The 19,758-nt window shown below is 44.2% G+C and overlaps 1 pseudogene; it reads left to right on the forward strand.

Moving 5' to 3' along the window:
- LOC135530873 (adhesion G protein-coupled receptor B3-like) overlaps positions 1–19,758 on the forward strand; it is a 97,488-nt pseudogene that overhangs the window by 53,413 nt on the left and 24,317 nt on the right.

The raw sequence follows: 19,758 nt of genomic DNA on the forward strand, positions 1-19,758 counted from the left end.
ACTGTGAAACTACACAATACATGTTTTATTTATTGCATTTTTTTATTTAACCTTTAACTTGGAAAGTCTTGCGGGAACCTGCACAATGTTATTGCAATATATTATTTCCATACATTATTTCAATACATTGTAAAAAAAAAAAAAACATTTTTCCAAACTGTCCCCCAGCCAGGTGCAAATTGGGTGAGGAACACAACAGAGAAATAGCTTTGCATGTGTGGCTCCTTACCACAATGAATCAGTAAAGCAAAAATAATCTCTGCTCAGAGAGACTTCAAAATCACTCTTTCCATTTTTGTGGAAAGAGTGTTTTCCACTTTGGAAGATGAAGCATTTTCAGAATATGAGGATCATGTCTCTGTCAATTCGGAATCTGACAGTGAGTTGGAAGAATAGGATGAGATTGACCCTCAGCCAGCCCCAGGACCAGCCCATCAGCAACCAGTCCCAGGACCAGCCGTCAGCAACCAGCCCCAGGACCAGCCCGTCAGCAACCAGCCCCAGGACCAGCCCGTCAGCAACCAGCCCCAGGACCAGCCCATCAGCGACCAGCCCCAGGACCAGCCCGTCAGCAACCAGCCCCAGGACCAGCCCATCAGCAACCAGCCCCAGGACCAGCCTGTCAGCAACCAGCCCCAGGACCAGCCCATCAGCGACCAGCCCCAGGACCAGCCCATCAGCAACCAGGACCAGCCTGTCAGCAACCAGCCCCAGAACCAGCCCATCAGCTACCAGCCCCAGGACCAGCCCATCAGCAAACAGCCCCAGGACCAGCCCATCAGCAAACAGCCCCAGGACCAGCCCATCAGCAACCAGCCCCAGGACCAGCCCATCAGCAACCAGGACCAGCCTGTCAGCAACCAGCCCCAGGACTAGCCCTTCAGCAACCAACCAGCCCAAGGACCAGCCCATCAGCAACCAGCCCAAGGACCAGCCCTTCAGTAACCAACCCAAGGACCAGCCCATCAGCAACCAGCCCAAGGACCAGCCCATCAGCAGCCAACCATACCCAGGACCAGTCCATCAGCAGCCAACCATACCCAGGACCAGTCCGTCAGCAGCCAACCATACCCAGGACCAGTCCGTCAGCAGCCAACCATACCCAGGACCAGTCCGTCAGCAGCCAACCATACCCAGGACCAGTCCGTCAGCAGCCAACCATACCCAGGACCAGCCCGTCAGCAGCCAACCATACCCAGGACCAGTCTGTCAGCAGCCAACCATACCCAGGACCAGTCCGTCAGCAGCCAACCATACCCAGGACCAGTCCGCCCATCAGCGACCAGCCCCAGGACCAGCCCTTCAGCAACCAGCCCCAGGACCAGCCCATCAGCAACCAGCCCCAGGACCAGCCCGTCAGCAACCAGCCCCAGGACCAGCCCGTCAGCAACCAGCCCCAGGACCAGCCCTTCAGCAACCAGCCAGCCCCAGGACCAGCCCTTCAGCAACCAACCAGCCCCAGGACCAGCCTGTCAGCAACCAGCCCCAGGACCAGCCCATCAGCAACCAGGACCAGGACCAGCCCGTCAGCAACCAGGACCAGGACCAGCCCTTCAGAAACCAGCCCAAGGACCAGCCCATCAGCAGCCAACCATACCCAGGACCAGCCCATCAGCAGCCAACCATACCCAGGACCAGTCCATCAGCAGCCAACCTTACCCAGGACCAGTCCGTCAGCAGCCAACCATACCCAGGACCAGTCCGTCAGCAGCCAACCATACCCAGGACCAGTCCGTCAGCAGCCAACCATACCCAGGACCAGCCCGTCAGCAGCCAACCATACCCAGGACCAGTCTGTCAGCAGCCAACCAGCCCCAGGACCAGTCCGTCAGCAGCCAACCAGCCCCAGGACCAGTCCGTCAGCAACCTACAGGAGGAGAAATATGGATGTCAAAAAATGGTGAAATTGAATTGTCTTCTTGTCCAAGGAATGGACCACCCCTCATGGCTGCCAATGTGATAAAGATACAACCAGGACCACCCCTCATGGCTGCCAATGTGATAAAGATACAACCAGGACCACCCCTCATGGCTGCCAATGTGATAAAGATACACCCAGGACTATCCCTCATGGCTGCCAATGTGATAAAGATACAACCAGGACCACCCCTCATGACTGCCAATGTGATAAAGATACAACCAGGACCACCCCTCATGACTGCCAATGTGATAAAGATACAACCAGGACCGACGCGGATGGAGGTTTCTCATGTGCAGGACATAATCTTCTTTTGAACTGTTCATCCCAGACACCATCCAGAAAATCATTCTGGACTGTACTAATTTAGAGGGAAGGTGTTTTTATTTATTCATTTTTAATTAGGGGGGGTTCTTATCCTTGCTGGTGTTTTCAGATCCAATGGAGAATCCACAGAATCCCCGTGGGGATGCAGAAACAGGCAGAGAACTTTTCTGTGCAACAATGTCTCTGTAAAACTTCCACATTATTTACAGGATTATCCGTTTCAATAACCGAGACACCAGACCAGCTCGGCGGCAGAGAGACAAGCTAGCTGCATTCAGGTCAGTGTAGAGAGACAAGCTAGCTGCAATCAGGTCAGTGTAGAGAGACAAGCGAGCTGCAATCAGGTCAGTGTAGAGAGACAAGCTAGCTGCATTCAGGTCAGTGTAGAGAGACAAGCTAGCTGCAATCAGGTCAGTGTAGAGAGACAAGCTAGCTGCATTCAGGTCAGTGTAGAGAGACAAGCTAGCTGCAATCAGGTCAGTGTAGAGAGACAAGCGAGCTGCAATCAGGTCAGTGTAGAGAGACAAGCTAGCTGCAATCAGGTCAGTGTAGAGAGACAAGCTAGCTGCAATCAGGTCAGTGTAGAAAGACAAGCTAGCTGCAATCAGGTCAGTGTGTGACAAGTGGGTGGACCGCCTTCCCCTGTTTTACAACCCCGGGCCCAACGTTACTGTTGATGAGCAGCTTATGCCATTTAGGGGTCGCTGCCCCTTCAGGCAGTACATACCGTCTAAACCTGCAAAATATAGAATCAAGATCTGGGCTGCCTGTGATGCTGCTTCTTCATATGTGTGGAACTTGCCAGTGTAAATGGTGAAGTCAAATGGAGGAGCCTCTGAGAAGAACCAAGGGATGTGGGTTGTCCTGGGAAGCCCCTGAGAAGAACCAAGGGATGAGGGTTGTCCTGGGGGAGCCCCTGAGAAGAACCAAGGGATGTGGGTTGTCTTGGAGGAGCCCCTGAGAAGAACCAAGGGATGCGGGTTGTCCTGGGGGAGCCCCTGAGAAGAACCAAGGGATGTGGGTTGTCTTGGAGGAGCCCCTGAGAAGAACCAAGGGATGTGGGTTGTCTTGGAGGAGCCCCTGAGAAGAACCAAGGGATGCGGGTTGTCCTGGGGGAGCCCCTGAGAAGAGCCAAGGGATGCAGGTTGTCCTGGGGAGCCCCTGAGAAGAGCCAAGGGATGCAGGTTGTCCTGGGGAGCCCCTGAGAAGAACCAAGGGATGCGGGTTGTCCTGGAGGAGCCCCTGAGAAGAACCAAGGGATGCGGTTTGTCCTGGAGGAGCCCCTGAGAAGAACCAAGGGATGCGGGTTGTCCTGAGCGAGCCCCTGAGAAGAACCAAGGGATGCGGGTTGTCCTGGGGGAGCCCTGAGAAGAACCAAGGGATGCGGGTTGTCCTGGGGGAGCCCTGAGAAGAACCAAGGGATGCGGGTTGTCCTGGACGTGACACAGTGACTCCGTGGCCACAACATCACATGCAATAACTTTTTTACTTTGCACAAGCTGGGACAGGAGCTCCTCAAGAGGAAGCTGACAATGGTAGGAACAGAGCTCCCACCTCAGCTGCTGAATGCATGGAAAAGGCCTATCAAATCCCTTTAAGTTTGTGTTCACGGCCGACACGTCCCTAGTGTCCTACGTGTCAAAGAAAGGCACAAATGTGGTAGTCATGAGTACGCTGCATAGGGATGGGAGAATATGTGACCAGGAACATCATAAACCAGAAATGATAATGGATTACAACGCTACAAGGAGGGGTGGACAAGACAAGCTGGTGACTGGCTACAGCTGCAGCAGAAGAACCCCCTGCTGGCCACTTGTGATATTCTTTTAACATCTTGGACGTACAACACGTTTGTCAACTGGATGGCGTTGAACCCAGACTGGAACAGAGGGAAGCTCCAGAGGAGACGGCTCTTTCTCGAGGAGCTGGGCAAGGCACTGGTAAGACCCCAAATCAAGAGGAGACGGCTCTTTCTCGAGGAGCTGGGCAAGGCACTGGTAAGACCCCAAATCAAGAGGAGACGGCTCTTTCTCAAGGAGCTGGGCAAGGCACTGGTAAGACCCCAAATCCAGAGGAGACGGCTCTTTCTCGAGGAGCTGGGCAAGGCACTGGTAAGACCCCAAATCAAGAGGAGACGGCTCTTTCTCGAGGAGCTGGGCAAGGCACTGGTAAGACCCCAAATCAAGAGGAGACGGCTCTTTCTCGAGGAGCTGGGCAAGGCACTGGTAAGACCCCAAATCAAGAGGAGATGGCTCTTTCTCGAGGAGCTGGGCAAGGCACTGGTAAGACCCCAAATCAAGAGGAGACGGCTCTTTCTCGAAGAGCTGGGCAAGGCACTGGTAAGACCCCAAATCAAGAGGAGACGGCTCTTTCTCGAGGAGCTGGGCAAGGCACTGGTAAAACCCCAAATCCAGAGGAGACGGCTCTTTCTCGAGGAGCTGAGCAAGGGACTGGTAAGACCCCAAATCAAGAGGCGACGGCTCTTTCTCGAGGAGCTGGGCAAGGCACTGGTAAGACCCCAAATCCAGAGGAGACGGCTCTTTCTCGAGGAGCTGGGCAAGGCACTGGTAAGACCCCAAATCCAGAGGAGACGGCTCTTTCTCGAGGAGCTGGGCAAGGCACTGGTAAGACCCCAAATCAAGAGGAGACGGCTCTTTCTCGAGGAGCTGGGCAAGGCACTGGTAAGACCCCAAATCCAGAGGAGACGGCTCTTTCTCGAAGAGCTGGGCAAGGCACTGGTAAGACCCCAAATCAAGAGGAGACGGCTCTTTCTCGAGGAGCTGGGCAAGGCACTGGTAAGACCCCAAATCCAGAGGAGACAACATATCCCAAGGACCCCAGCTTCTGCAGCCATCATGAGGAGGATTCAGGAAGAGGATGCTGGTGCCCCATCTGCCCGACCCACAGAACCAACAACTCCAGTACCGGAAGTAAGTGTGAGTGTTGTTGCATGTGTGTGTGTCTGACTCTCCTACATTGGCCTGCTGTAAATAAATATGTGAGTGAGATGTTAGTCAAATTCCTGAACTGATCATTCTAGATTGCAGCCAGTAGCAACAAGAAGAAGCACTGCGATGTGTGTGGACAAGAAGGACAGGAAGACACAGTACATATGAATCAAGTGCAAGGAATACATTTGCAAAACACACAGTAAAACTCTGTCCCTCATGTGGTGTGCAGACCGGCCTTCATTTGTGTTCAATGGGGCTCATTTATAATTTCCATAAAATACTGTAGGAAAATTTGTCCTTCCAATGTGTTCAGTTCAAAGCAATAAACATCAATTGTGATGAAAACATTGTTTCATTTATATTTCTTCAAGATAAACATGATTTATTCCACCCATGTCTTGATTATAATTGATTTTTGTTTATAAAAATCTAATTTTTGTATAGATAAATGGCAAATATTTTTATTTTACCTTTATTTAACTAGGCAAGTCAGTTTAACTTCTTGAAACTCCCCAACCCGGATCCGGGTTTGTGACTAAAGCCTCAGGCTCATTAGCATAACGCAACGTTAACGATTTCTGAAAATCGCAAATAAAATGAAAATAATGCTTCTGCTCTCAAGCTTAGCCTTTTCTTAACAACACTGTCATCTCAGATTTTCAAAATATGCTTTTGAACCATAGAAATTGACTAATTTGTGTAAGAGTATGCAAAGCTAGCATAGCATTTTGTGTAGCATGTAGCACGCAACATTTTCACAAAAACCAGATAACCAAATAAATAAAATCATTTACCTTTGAAGAGCTTCTGATGTTTTCAATGAGGAGACTCTCAGTCACATACCAAATGCGCAGTGTTTCCTGAAAGCGTCTGTGTGTAGGAGAAATCGTTCCGTTTTCTACATTGCGTCTGGCTACCGAAACGAACCGAAAATGCAGTCACCTACAACGTAAAACTTTTTCCGGATTAACTACATAACATCGACCGAAACATGGCAAACGTTGTTTGGAATCAGTCCTCAAGGTGTTTTTTCACATATCTCTTCATTGACATGCAGTTCGTGGAAGCTTGCTTTACTCTCTGTATCGTATGGAAAAATACTGGCAGGTGACTTTGCGCACCAATTTCGGCGCAGGACACCGGGCGGACACGTGGTAAATGTGGTCTGTTATGGTCAATCTTCCAATGATCTGCCTACAAATACGTCACAATGCTGCAGACACCTTGGGGAAACGACAGAAAGGGCAGACTTACTCCTCTCGCGTTCACAGCCATATAAGGAGACCATGGAAAACAGAGCCTCAAAAATCCTTGTCATTTCCTGGATGCCATCTCATCTTGGTTTTGCCTGAAGCTCACGTTATAGGGCACGCACAGAGAAGATCTTTGTATTTCTGGACACGTCAGAGTGTTTTCTTTCGAACGGTAGCAATTATATGCATAGTCGAGCATCTTTTTGTGACAAAATATCTTGTTTAAAACGGGAACGTTTTTCATCCAAAAATGAAATAGCGCCCCCATAGATGTAAGAGGTTAAGAACAAATTCTTAATTTCAATGACGGCCTAGGAACAGTGGGTTGACTGCCTGTTCAGGGGCAGAACAACAGATGTGTACCTTGTCAGCTCAGGGGTTTGAACTTGCAACCTTCCAGTTACTAGTCCAACGCACTAACCACTAGGCTACCCATGTATGCTGTCTATATTGCTCGTAATTGATATTAGTCAACATCTAAGTATTAAGTATTAAGTATTTTTTACATAAATTGTTATAGCTGTATTGTTTTAAAAACACAAAATGTTGTGTCCATCAGACCCGTGAACATTGGGTGAATAGCATGAACACCACACAAGGGTTAAAAACACAGACACATTGGCCCTAGATTCTGCTAATATGATAGAGAACGTTGGGATGGTGTAGTGCTGCTTCTTCACTACTATCATCACTAGTGTCCACATGTTGTATGAGAGAACAGAAGGAATGCTATGCTAGACATAGTGCTGCTTCTTCACTACTATCATCACTAGTGTCCACATGTTGTATGAGAGAACAGAAGGAATGCTATGCTAGACATAGTGCTGCTTCTTCACTACTATCATCACTAGTGTCCACATGGTGTATGAGAGAACAGAAGGAATGCTATGCTCGACATAGTGCTACTTCTTCACTAAACACTAAACACTATTTCCTGTTGTTTTGTTGTTTGTTGTCCCACAGACCGATGAACGAGCCCCATACAGGGTTGACTCTGAAATGTGCCAAATGTGGTGTGGTGTCCACCACTGCTCTCTCTGCAACTACAGCCAGTAATGCCATGTAAGTTCTCTCTTACAGTACATCGATGCCTGGCACTGGGAATTCATGAGATTAACTGTGTGTGCATGTGTGTGCATGACTGGTCTCATGATCTCTGTGTGTGTGTGAGTGTGTGTGTGTGTGTGTGTGTGTGTGTGTGTGTGTGTGTGTGTGTGTGTGTGTGTGTGTGTGTGTGTGTGTGTGTGTGTGTGTGTGTGTGTGTGTGTGTGTGTGTGTGTGTGTGTGTGTGTGTGTATGACTGGTCTGATGGCCTGTGTGTCTGGACCAAGACCTTGGAAGATCTACAGAGAATAAACAAGATGGAAAATGTGTCCTTGCATAGATAGCTAATGTTAGACCTGTAGTAGAGGACTGGGCAGTCAGACAGTAATGATAGACCTGTAGTAGAGTACTGGGCAGTCAAACAGTAATGTTAGACCTGTAGTAGAGTACTGGGCAGTCAGACAGTAATATTAGACCTATAGTAGAGTACTGGGCAGTCAGACAGTAATGTTAGACCTGTAGTAGAGTACTGGGTAGTCAGACAGTAATATTAGACCTATAGTAGAGGACTGGGCAGTCAGACAGTAATGTTAGACCTATAGTAGAGTACTGGGCAGTCAGACAGTAATGTTAGACCTATAGTAGAGGACTGGGCAGTCAGACAGTAATGTTAGACCTATAGTAGAGGACTGGGCAGTCAGACAGTAATGTTAGACCTATAGTAGAGTACTGGGCAGTCAGACAGTAATGTTAGACCTATAGTAGAGTACTGGGCAGTCAGACAGTAATGTTAGACCTATAGTAGAGTACTGGGCAGTCAGACAGTAATATTAGACCTATAGTAGAGTACTGGGCAGTCAGACAGTAATGTTAGACCTATAGTAGAGTACTGGGCAGTCAGACAGTAATGTTAGACCTATAGTAGAGTACTGGGCAGTCAGACAGTAATGTTAGACCTATAGTAGAGTACTGGGCAGTCAGACAGTAATGTTAGACCTATAGTAGAGGACTGGGCAGTCAGACAGTAATGTTAGACCTATAGTAGAGTACTGGGCAGTCAGACAGTAATGTTAGACCTATAGTAGAGTACTGGGCAGTCAGACAGTAATGTCTTGCATGTTAGAGAGACAACAGAACACTATCTGGTAAGATACTATGTGTCCTTACACAGTAGATGATGGTTCTGGTGCTTCTGTATTTGTAAACTGAACTGCTGGCTTTGTGAGTCATTAGTCTGGCCAGGCAGTAATGTATTCTATCTACAAGAAAGACCACTGTAGTAGTCTGGCCAGGCAGTAATGTCTTCTATCTACAAGAAAGACCACTGTAGTAGTCTGGCCAGGCAGTAATGTCTTCTATCTACAAGAAAGACCACTGTAGTAGTCTGGCCAGGCAGTAATGTCTTCTATCTACAAGAAAGACCACTGTAGTAGTCTGGCCAGGCAGTAATGTCTTATGTGATCTGATGTGTGCCAAGTTAACCTCTATCCCCTGTCTCCCCCTGTTTCCCCTCTCCCACCCTCTCCTTCCCTTTCCCTTCTCCTGCCCCCTCTCTCCCATCCCCCTCTATCCTTTCCTCCTCTCTCCCTCCCGCTGTCAGGGCCTCTCTGTGGAGTTCCTGTGTGGTTCTGCCTCTGCTGGCTCTGACCTGGATGTCTGCGGTGCTGGCCATGACAGACAAGCGCTCCATCCTATTTCAGATCCTCTTCTCTGTCTTCGACTCGTTGCAGGGCTTTGTCATCGTCATGGTGCACTGTATCCTGAGGAAAGAGGTAAGGAAGAGAGAGGGAAGAGGGAGAGAGGAGGGAGAGGGAGGTATATTGAGGAAGTGAGGGAAGGAGAGGGGAGAGGAGGGAGAAGGAGGTATTGGGGAAGGAGAGGGAGAGGGGAGAGGGGAGAGAGGAGTGAGAGGGAGGTATTGGGGAAGTGTGGGAAGGAGAAGCAGAGTGGGAGAGGGGAGAGGGAAGTATTGGGGAAGTGAGGAAAGGTGGGGGGGGAGGGAGAGGGTGAAAGATGTCTTGGGGAAGTGAGGGAAGGACAAGGGGAGGTATGTATGGGTTGCGGATAATGGGTTACTCTTTCAGTAGGATTCTGTTCATAGTGCACAACATATCAAAATTACCCCCAAAAATAATTTCCAACAGGATATAAAAATGAATGTTTCTTATTGGACCAATTCAGATAGAATCACCCCATTTTACACTTGGTGCCAAATGAACATGGCCCTGTGTCACAACGTTTTGTTGACCCTTAAACATGTTTAATCCCTCTTATCTCTTGTGGCCACACACACACACACACGTACACGCACACGCACACACACACACACACACACACACACACACACACACACACACACACACACACACACACACACACACACACACACACACACACACCCACACACGTTTCCCATTTGGCCCTAACTACAGTATTTATTAGGAGATTAGTGATCTGGCCCAGATTAATTCCAGATGTTTTGTTTACAGTGACTTGCGAAAGTATTCACCCCCTTTGGCATTTTTCCTATTTTGTTGCCTTACAACCTGGAATTAAAATAGATGTTGGGGGGGTTGTATCATTTTATTTACACAACATGCCTACCACTTTGATGATGCAAAATATGTTTTATTGTGAAACAAACCAGAAATAAGACAAATAAAATAGAACATTTGAGTGTGCATAACTATTCACCCCCCCCCCCCCCAAAGTCAATACTTTGTAGAGCTTTTGCAGCAATTATATCTGCAAGTCTCTTGGGGTATGTCTCTATACACATCTAGCCACTGGGATTTTTGCCCATTCTTCAAGGGAAAACTGCTCCAGCTCTTTCAAGTTGGATGGGTTCCACTGGTGTACAACAATCTTTAAGTTATACCACAGATTCTCAATTGGATTGAGGTCTGGGCTTTGACTAGGCCATTCCAAGACATTTAAATGTTTCCCCACTCGAGTGTTGCTTTAGCTGTATGCTTAGAGTCATTGTCCTGCTGGAAGGTGAACCTCCGTCCCAGTCTCAAATCTTTGGAAGGCTGAAGCAAGAAATTCCCTGTATTTAGAGCCACCCATCATTCCTTCAATCCTGACCAGTTTTCCAGTCCCTGCCAATTAAAAACATCCCCACAGCATGTTGCTGCCACCACCATGCTTCACTGTGTGGATGGGGTTCTCAGGATGATGAGAGGTGTTGGGTTTGTGCCAGACATAGTGTTTTCCTTGATGGTCAAAAAGCTCAATTTTAATCTCATCTGACCAGAATACCTTCTTCCATATATTTGGGGAGTCTCCCACATGCCTTTTGGTGAACACCAAACATGTTTGCTTATTTTTTTCTTTAAGCAATGGATTTTTCTGGCCACTCTTCCGTAAAGCCCAGCTCTGTGGAGTGTACAGCTTAAAGTGGTTTTATGGACAGATACTCCAATCTCCTCTGTGGAGCTTTGCAGCTCCTTCAGGGTTATCTTTGGTCTCTTTGTTGCCTCTCTGATTAATGCCCTCCTTGCCTGGTCCGTGAGTTTTGGTGGGCGGCCCTCTCTTGGCAGGTTTGTTGTGGTGCCATATTCTTTCAATTTTTTAATAATGGATTTAATGGTGCTCCGTGGGATGTTCGAAGTTTGGGATATTATTTTATAACCCAACCATGATCTGTACTTCTCCAAAACTTTGTCCCTGACCTGTTTGGAGAGCTCCTTGATCTTCATGGTTCCACTTGCTTGGTGGTGCCCCTTGCTTAGTGGTGTTGCAGACTCTGGGGCCTTTAGAACAGGGATAATGTGACAGATCATATGATGTGGTTTCACACATCATGGTTTCACCAGATCTTATATAGGGGCTTCAGAGCAAAGGGGGTGAATACATATGCACGCACCATTTAAAAAAAAAATCATTTCAATTCACCAATTTGCACTGTTTTGTGTATGTCCATTACATGAAATCCAAATAAAAATACAGTTAAATTACAGGTTGTAATGCAACAAAGTAGGAAAAACACCAAGGGGGATGAATACTTTTGCAAGGCACTGTACATCACTTTCCTGCTAACCTGCCCCCCCCCTGTAATCTGTAGCTGTCATCACTGTGAGCAAGGTCAAGAGGTTACAGCAGAAACAATAGAGGATGTTTTCAGAAACTAAAATACACATGATATATAATATTATACTTATGTCAAGCGCTCTAATACATCACTTTCCTATTAACCTGCCCCTCCCCTTTGAATGTAGCTGTCATCACTGTGAGCAAGGTCAAGAGGTTACTGCAGGAACAATAGAAGATGTTTTTACTCTCTAGTGTCATGGCCATAGCCTGTCAGAAACTAAAATACACATTATATATCATAGAATACTAAATGTCAAGTGTCTAATACTACGTCTATGGTGCTTCGCTTTCCCCAGGTCCAAGATGCTTTCAGATGTCGTCTCAGAAACTGTCAGGACCCCAGAAACTGTCAGGACCCCTCAACGCTGACAACACTGGCACTTTCCCCAACGGTCATGCTCAGATTATGGTACGATAACACCAGTACTGTATAACCCTCAACCCAGTGGTGGCTGGTCTGCATTTTCAATGGGGAGGACGGGCTCGGGGTAATGGCTGGAACAGAAATAAATGGAATGGTCTCAAACACATCAAACACCTGGTGTCCATGTGTTCGATACCAATCCAGTTAATTCATTCCATCCATTATATGTACCGTCCTCCCCTCACCAGCCTCCTCTGTGCTCAACCAAAGCCTATACCTGCTTTTATATTTGAAACAAAGGAGCACATCCACATGATCACGAGTAAAATATGAATTGATGTCAATGAGACTAAGTCTGAAATGGCACCCTATTCCCTATATAGTGCACTATTTTTGACCAGGGCCGATAGGGAATAGGGTGCCATTTGGAACACAAACCAAGTGAAAATTCCACTTAAATGTAGGTTAGGATTTGCTTCTAGCAGCTGATTCACACTATAGGGTTGAACTGAACCGTACTGTGCTGGCTCTGGCTAGGAGACATTCTTTTCACATTGTCCTTTCCAGTATGTTTCCAGCAACTGTGGTGGATGCCTAACCAGGCCAGTGCAGTACGGCTCGGCAGGGATCGCCTTGGCTCAGCTCAGTGTGAAAAGGGTATAGTATTACAAACCCTCAAGACAAGCCTTCATAGCAGGGTTGGGATCCATTCCATTTCAATTCAGTCAATGAAGGAAGTCAACTGAAATACCAAATCTGCTGGTTGGTCTGGATGAGGCATTGTTACCCGTCGTTTTACTGTATCTGCTTGAGTTCCACTGTAATTACACTCAGTGTAGACCAGCACGTGGCCCTGGCCCCTGGAACAGATCACACACATGCACAAGCATACACACACACACTTTAATAAATGAGATCCGTTTTCCAACTTCCTGGATTCATTTTGATTAAACTCATTTGTCACTTTCGTCAAGCTTCAATTTTCATCATTTTACCAAGCCCCTCTCCATTGTCACACACACGCACGCATGCACACACACACACACACACACACACACACACACACACACACACACACACACACACACACACACACACACACACACACACACACACACACACACACACACACACACACACACACACAGTAATAAAGCACAAGTTGTTTGAATGACCTTTGTAACGCCACACCAAATCTCTTGATCCAGCAGAACGCCAACTGCCAACGACCTTCGCTCATCATAACTATCGTCTGATCTACCCAGCATTGTATTCTAATATCCTCCTACACAGATTGAATTAATTTCCACTGTTGTAGAATGGTGTGTTGGCTGTCAGAGTGCCCCCGGTTCAATAGAATCATTTGCAGAGAACAACCAGTGATTCGTTCCCAATCGCTGTTTTAGTGCTACAAATTCCCTGTTATATGCAGGCGTGTTGCTATATAGTTGGGAACGGAGCAGGGAGAATAGGACCATTAAGTTGACAGTAACTGACCCAAACAGGGAAAGGAAATAGATAGATGCAATGAAACTCCTCTATAAAGATGACATGTTTAATCAGATGTCAAAAGAGCTTGTTATTGGGATTGTTCTATTGACTTAATTCATCTCATCACTGCATGTGGCTGGAGTTGTTCTAGGTTTCTTTTTTTCATAGTGTACCAATCATCTCTGATCTCAAACCATGCTACAATATTAAAGTTAAAAGAGATGCTGTGTTTATATGAGGGTGACCAAGGCAAGACAGAGACAAAATGAATACAGTGAGCAACATAAGCATATGGTCATAGTATGTGTATCCTTTCACAAAACCATTTCTAATAGACACAAAATAAAGTTCAGGAAGTCTAAATCCCAAATAGAATCCCAATGAAAAATAGTCCGAAAGTCAATGAAAAAGTCTAAATAAGAAATCCCCTTCAAAATGCAAAAATACAAGTCATTCAAATAAAAATACAATCAGCAGGACAGATCTCACCGGATGGTTGAGGGAGTGGGAAATCTGGCCCTGGGTAGATTTCCTCACAACAGCTCAGCTCATCTTACAAATATGAGTAAAAATCAACAATAACAAACTAAAGGAATTCCCTGGAATGGATAGATCTAGGTTGCTTAAAAGCACAGGCGGCTCAGGTGGCTCCTTAATTGAGGATGGGCTATTAGTAATGGATGGAACGGAATTTATGGATTGGTATCCAACACATCAAACACATGGATTCCTTGTGTTTGATGCCATTCCATTTAATCCATTCCAGCTATTACTATAAGCTGGCCTCCACTCAGCAGCCTCCTGTGCTTAAAAAGTTTTCCACACAAATAGAACCTCAGCCAGTTACACACCAAACATTTCCCCAAACTGATACTTTTTTCTTAAAGAGACAAGCCCTATTAAAGGGATAGTCCACCAAAATGTGCAAATAAGGCAGAAAGAACTGGCAGATGCATAACATAACAGATACATAACATAACAGATACATAACAGATACATACCATAACAGATACATAACATAACAGATACATAACATAACAGATACATAACAGATACATACCATAACAGATACATAACATAACAGATACATAACATAACATAACAGATACACAACATAACAGATACTTAACAGATACATAACATAACAGATACATAACAGATACATAACAGATACATAACAGATACATAACATAACAGATACATAACATATCATAACAGATACACAACATAACAGATACTTAACAGATACATAACATAACAGATACATAACAGATACATAACATAACAGATACATAACATAACAGATACATAACAGATACATAACAGATACATAACAGATACATAACAGATACATAACATAACAGATACATAACATAACAGATACATAACAGATACATAACATAACAGATACATAACATAACAGATACATAACATATACATAACATAACAGATACATAACAGATACATAACATAACAGATACATAACATAACAGATACATAACAGATACATAACATAACAGATACACAACATAACAGATACATAACATCTATGTCTACATCTATGTCTACATCTATGTCTACATCTATGTCTACATCTATGTCTACATCTATGTCTACATCTATGTCTACACATCTATGTCTACATCTATGTCTACATCTATGTCTACATCTATGTCTACATCTATGTCTACATCTATGTCTACATCTATGTCTACATCTATGTCTACATCTATGTCTACATCTATGTCTACATCTATGTCTACATCTATGTCTACATCTATGTCTACATCTATGTCTACATCTATGTCTACATCTATGTCTACATCTATGTCTACATCTATGTCTACATCTATGTCTACATCTATGTCTACATCTATGTCTACATCTATGTCTACATCTATTTCTACATCTATGTCTACATCTATGTCTACATCTATGTCTACATCTATGTCTACATCTATGTCTACATCTATGTCTACATCTATGTCTACATCTATGTCTACATCTATGTCTACATCTATGTCTGACCGTATTTTCACCACTGTTGTCTTTTCTCTCCCAACAGACGGACTTTGAGAAAGACGTTGACATCGCCTGTCGATCAGGTAACAAACAGACAGGTGTCACGTTCAATTAATGAGCTCCTGATTACATTTCCTATTGAAATTAAAGCAGCCCACTATCCAACAACATCAAATAACTTCCCAGGTTGTGTAACAGCCCACTATCCAACAACATCTAATAACTTCCCAGGTTGTGTAACAGCCCACTATCCAACAACATCAAATAACTTCCCAGGTTGTGTAACAGCCCACTATCCAACAACATCAAACAACTTCCCAGCTTGTGTAACAGCCCACTATCCAACAACATCAAATAACTTCCCAGGTTGTGTAACAGCCCACTATCCAACAACATCAAACAACTTCCCAGGTTGTGTAACAGCCCACTATCCAACAACATCAAATAACTTCCCAGGTTGTGTAACAGCCCACTATCCAACAACATCAAACAACTTCCCAGCTTGTGTAACAGCCCACTATCCAACAACATCAAACAACTTCCCAGCTTGTGTAACAGCCCACTATCCAACAACATCAAATAACTTCCCAGGTTGTGTAACAGCCCACTATCCACATTGGACGCCTGCTGGCTTAATTATCAAAACAGACCCATTTGATGTGAGAACAGGCTGGCATCCCAAATGGAACCCTATTCCCTATATAGTTCACTACTTTACCCATGGGCCCTAGTCACAGGTCACACTATAAAGGGAATAGGGGTGCCATTTGGGACACAGAGGAGGAGTGATAAGGGGAGGCTTCAGTGAAAAAAGAGAATTTGTTAGGCGTCAGAAAGCCGGCTAGCTTTCTGTGTGGGATGAAAAGCATTGTTTGATTTCAAAGAGAAGGGTAAGATAGAGTGGGAGAGTCGTGAATTTGAATAATAATGACAGCGCTTATCATTTTAAACATCCCTTTGTACTTGTTGTTCATTAACAAAATGGCCGATGGGAAAGCATTGCACTGTAGCCCTGGTTTCATTGGTTTTGTTGATGACTCATGTTTAACGTATTGTGTTTTTAAGAGTGTGTAAGGTGTCCAATCACAAACACATATTTTGACCAATAGGTAAATGTTCATTGTGTAAATACTCCTCTAACAAAACCAATGTTTCTAACCCCAGGTCTCTATCATAATCTGTTCAAAATTGATTGGAGTTTTTACCCTTGTAGGATGGTGAAGATTTGGGTGACTAAATCAATGGAGGCCTGAGAAAAAAAAGTGGTCTAAAATGTGGAAAATAGCTTTGTGTCAAACAGGCTGGATGCTGTGAGAGAATTAAGGCTAACTGACAGTCAGCTGTGACAGAGCCTGGACTCGAACCCAGAATCTCTGGTGGCACAGCTAGCACTGTGATGTTGTGCCTTAGACCACTGTGCCACTCAGAAGGCCTGACTGCAACATTCCAACAGTGTAATTAATATAGCTGATATATGATATCACAAAAATAAACATTTGGGTAACATTAGAATACAATTTGTGTTTTCTATTTGAAATAACACAATGGCGTTTTCATTAGTTGAAGTTACTGTAGGCTAAATGTAAAATATATATATATATATTTAATTGTTCAATCAATTCTATTTGTGGAGTACCTTTGTAACAACTGTGAAACAGAATGAATATTTCATTTGAACATGATAACAGCCTCATCAATTTAAAGCCTTGATGAAAACATCAGTAGCCTCATCAATTTAAAGCCTTGATGAAAACATCAGTAGCCTCAACATCATCATAAGGCCTTGATGAAAACATCAGTAGCCTCAACATCATTTTAAAGCCTTGATGAAAACATCAGTAGCCTCATCATTTTAAAGCCTTGATGAAAACATCAGTAGCCTCATCAATTTAAAGCCTTGATGAAAACATCAGTAGCCTCATCAATTTAAAGCCTTGATGAAAACATCAGTAGCCTCAACATCATTTTAAAGCCTTGATGAAAACATCAGTAGCCTCATCAATTTAAAGCCTTGATGAAAACATCAGTAGCCTCAACATCATTTTAAGGCCTTGATGAAAACATCAGTAGCCTCAACATCATTTTAAAGCCTTGATGAAACATCAGTAGCCTCAACATCATTTTAAAGCCTTGATGAAAACATCAGTAGCCTCAACATCATTTTAAGGCCTTGATGAAAACATCAGTAGCCTCAACATCATTTTAAAGCCTTGATGAAAACATCAGTAGCCTCAACATCATCATAAGGCCTTGATGAAAACATCAGTAGCCTCAACATCATTTTAAAGCCTTGATGAAAACATCAGTAGCCTCAACATCATTTTAAAGCCTTGATGAAAACATCAGTAGCCTCAACATCATTTTAAGGCCTTGATGAAAACATCAGTAGCCTCAACATCATTTTAAGGCCTTGATGAAAACATCAGTAGCCTCAACATCATTTTAAAGCCTTGATGAAAACATCAGTAGCCTCAACATCATTTTAAGGCCTTGATGAAAACATCAGTAGCCTCAACATCATTTTAAGGCCTTGATGAAAACATCAGTAGCCTCAACATCATTTTAAGGCCTTGATGAAAACATCAGTAGCCTCAACATCATTTTAAGGCCTTGATGAAAACATCAGTAGCCTCAACATCATTTTAAAGCCTTGATGAAAACATCAGTAGCCTCAACATCATTTTAAGGCCTTGATGAAAACATCAGTAGCCTCAACATCATTTTAAGGCCTTGATGAAAACATCAGTAGCCTCAACATCATTTTAAGGCCTTGATAAATCGTGAAATTCGGCACAAAAGCAGTAAAGGCATTATAATGAATATAAGTTTTAAAAAATAATCAAATTATTGTCAGCTCGTTCTTGTGTACATCTTCACGCAACGGCATCAGTTGGATTTAATTTAGCTGTTATTCCTTGTCCTGACAATAAACACAATTTGAGTACCTTTCACTTGCTTGACACACTTTGACATGCCTTTGTTTGGTTGTAGTTGGTAATAGTCTCTGGATTTCTCTTTATTGCGTCCATTTGTCTTGTCATTCTTCCACACCATTGTACCACAACACCACGGCTGTGCCAGTGCCTTATATAGGGAGCTCTTGACTCACTTTGTTCATGGTGCCGGCCAGACTTGTTTTCTTTTCAAGCTTGTAGTTCACCAATGACAGTGAAGTGAAGACATTTTCCATGGTGACATTGCTCCCCTTGCCAACCTAGGGTTTATTTTTTAACATCTAATTGACTAGGCAAGTCAGTTAAGAATTTCTTTTTATTTACAACTACAGCCTAGGAACAGTGGATTAACTGCCTTGCTCAGGAGCAGAATGACAGAGTTTTACCTTGTCAGCTCGAGGATTTGATGTAGCAACTTTTTGGTTCCTGGCCTAATGCTCTAACCACTAGGCTACCTGCCGCCCCGAAGGTTCCACAAGCCTCATCACCACATTCTCTGACACTTGCGCCTGCTGCCCGATGTGGATATTTTCCCAGATATTGAAAGCCATTCAGCATTTACACTACCGTTCAAAAGTTTGGGGTCACTTAGAAATGTCATTGTTTTTGAAAGAAAAGCTATTTTTTTGTCCATTAAAATAACATCATATTGATCAGAAATACAGTGTAGACATTGTTATTGTTGTAAATGACTATTGTAGCTGGAAACAGCTGATTTTTAATAGAATATCTACATAGGCATACAGAGGCCCATTATCAGCAACCATCAGTCCTGTGTTTCAATGGCACGTTATGTTAGCTAATCCAAGTTTATCCTTTTAAAAGGCTAATTGATTATTAGAAAACCCTTTTGCATGTATGTTAGCACAGCTGAAAACTGTTGTCCTGATTAAAGAATCAATAAAACTGGTCTTCTTTAGACTAGTTGAGTATCTGGAGCATCAGCATTTGTGGGTTCGATTACAGGCTCAAAATGGCCAGAAACAAATACTTTTCTTCTGAAACTCGTCAGTCTATTGTTGTACTATTTAATGAGGCTGCCAGTTGAGGACTTGTGAGGCGTCTGTTTCTCAAACTAGACACTAATGTACTTGTCCTCAAAAAAATTGCTTTTCTTTCAAGAACAAGGACATTTCTAAGTGACCCCAAACTTTTGAACCGTAGTGTATAATTACGCATGCTCTCCCTGTGTAGCCTGCTCTAATTACGCATGCTCTCCCTGTGTAGCCTACTCTAATTACACATGCTCTCCCTGTGTAGCCTGCTCTAATTACGCATGCTCTCCCTGTGTAGCCTACTCTAATTACGCATGCTCTCCCTGTGTAGCCTACTCTAAGTA

Source organism: Oncorhynchus masou, unplaced genomic scaffold, assembly GCF_036934945.1.
Source record: "Oncorhynchus masou masou isolate Uvic2021 unplaced genomic scaffold, UVic_Omas_1.1 unplaced_scaffold_1446, whole genome shotgun sequence".
NCBI classification, from domain to species: domain Eukaryota; kingdom Metazoa; phylum Chordata; class Actinopteri; order Salmoniformes; family Salmonidae; genus Oncorhynchus; species Oncorhynchus masou.